A 1,672-nucleotide genomic window follows, 5' to 3' on the forward strand; every position below is an offset into this window, starting at 1 on the left:
AAAAGCACTTTTTTTTGGAATAACAGAAATACTTAATTTTTTACTTGTTTTATACTAATATTAATCTTGTGACTTTTTCATATTTGTCTTGGGATCCATTAGGGGCCCAGACCCACTGTGTTAGATTGTTGTGGAACGATATAATACATATTATGACATTTAACGGGTGCATTTAGGGGGACTGTAGGGGCTAACATTTAGCTTAAAGTTTTAAAGTTTGTTTGCAAATCTGAATACTTTAAAATGTAAATCTAATGCATGATGTTTACATGAAAATTAAAACATCCACAATATTTATTTGATGAGGCTAATTAGCTTTTTAACATCCAGAACAGGGAGCCGGCTGGTTCCAGGTGAGTTCCTTATTGGCTCTACTCAGCTTTGAACTCTCAGGTTGAGAGATTCCCGCCCACTGCCTTCTGTCCACTCAAACCCACTGGAAACACAATATGGGGTCTTCTCTTCGAGCCACAATAGACTGCCACCTGTCTGATTCATCCATGAAAGAGGAGCTGTATGAACGGCTGAACAACCTAATTTGTTAGAGGGACGTATGGATTTGATTTCCTCAAGGTCTTAAGGTGCAAAAATCCCTGTCAGTCAAAATAAGCAGCTGCCGCATTAATGTTAATCCATACAGAGTTATCTGAGCCTCCACATATACTGCAGGTGCGAATAGACTGGCTGGTCATGTACGTATCATGGACAAAAACTGTAAACTTTGGTCCCTCTGGCAATATGTTTGAATAATGAGTCAGTGTAGCAACTGCTATCAATGGAAAAATCTGCTAATAGGTTAAGTAGGCTTTTAACAGTGACACGTTCAAACAAATACATGCTGAAGTCCATTAGCTTTATATGGTGTTTATTAAATGGAAAACTGCACTGGATTGATTAAAGCAGGACCTGACTGTCAACTGAACATATTGATGCCTAGATCACCCTCTGTACAACTGAACAGGTAAATAACGTGAAACCACACCAATGTGCCAATAACCGGAAGCAACCAAAAAGAACGCGTGCAGCCAAAACAAATAATAATAATAACAACACAAGCTAGATCAACTTTTTTGGCTCATACAAATCAGTTTTGACATATAATCCATAGTGTAAAAGATAGAAGTGCAGTTTCACTTGTTTTAGGATTTTTTGTTTTTCTATAAACAAGCATAATAGTAATAGTATGTGAGACTGTAATTAAACATATATAAGTGTTTCAATGAAACCCCATGAGTGCCATTGATTTCTTTTGCTCTTTATAAGCAATATTTTATGACTCTGTATGACAATAAAGAGCTCATTAAGGTTGATGCTTCAGCAGTGCAGCATTACACTTTGACCACATATGTGATGTTATCAGTCGTCTTCAATATTATATATAATTGTAAACGGCTCAAACATGAACGTAGAAATATTAATTTTCTATAATTTCTAAACAAAGTGCAGCTTTAAACCACTACATCACACCGCAGCATCCTCAGCATCACCTGTGTCTTTGATGTTGGGCCGTCCATCCTGCCTGAGGAGAAAGATATTCAGGAGGCCTGTCACTGCCGAACTCCAACTGACCTCTCCTCCTCTGCGAACAACATACCAATTTATATCCTGCACCATTGCCAAATACGTAACCCCCACCTCTCTTCCTCTACCCTGTTTCTCCTCCTGCTCATCT

The sequence above is a fragment of the Cottoperca gobio genome, chromosome 15 (assembly GCF_900634415.1).
Source record: "Cottoperca gobio chromosome 15, fCotGob3.1, whole genome shotgun sequence".
Lineage (NCBI taxonomy): Eukaryota > Metazoa > Chordata > Actinopteri > Perciformes > Bovichtidae > Cottoperca > Cottoperca gobio.